At 44.4% G+C, this 423-nt stretch overlaps 1 protein-coding gene across 1 annotated transcript in view; it reads right to left on the reverse strand.

The window, feature by feature from the left end:
- Positions 1-423, reverse strand: part of CACNA2D3 (calcium channel, voltage-dependent, alpha 2/delta subunit 3) — a 904,008-nt gene that overhangs the window by 570,017 nt on the left and 333,568 nt on the right. The gene's annotated exons all lie outside the window — the stretch shown is intronic.

The raw sequence follows: 423 nt of genomic DNA on the forward strand, positions 1-423 counted from the left end.
CAGACTTCATGGGAAATAGATGGGGAAACAGTGGAAACAGTGTCAGACTTTATTTTTCTGGGCTCCAAATTCACTGCAGATGGTGACTGCAGCCATGAAATTAAAAGATGCTTGCTCCTTGGAAGGAAAGTTATGACCAACCTAGATAGCATATTCAAAAGCAGAGACATTACTTTGCCAACACAGGTCCATCTAGTGAAGGCTATGGTTTTTCCTGTGGTCATGTGTGGATGTGAGAGTTGGACTGTGAAGAAGGCTGAGCACTGAAGAATTGATGCTTTTGAACTGTGGTGTTGGAGAAGACTCGAGAGTTCCTTGGACTGCAAGGAGATCCAACCAGTCCATTCTGAAGGAGATCAGCCCTGGGATTTCTTTGGAAGGAATGATGCTAAAGCTGAAACTCCAGTACTTTGGCCACCTCAT

The sequence above is a fragment of the Bison bison genome, unplaced genomic scaffold (genome assembly GCF_000754665.1).
Source record: "Bison bison bison isolate TAMUID 2011002044 unplaced genomic scaffold, Bison_UMD1.0 scf7180017864304, whole genome shotgun sequence".
Taxonomy (NCBI): domain Eukaryota; kingdom Metazoa; phylum Chordata; class Mammalia; order Artiodactyla; family Bovidae; genus Bison; species Bison bison.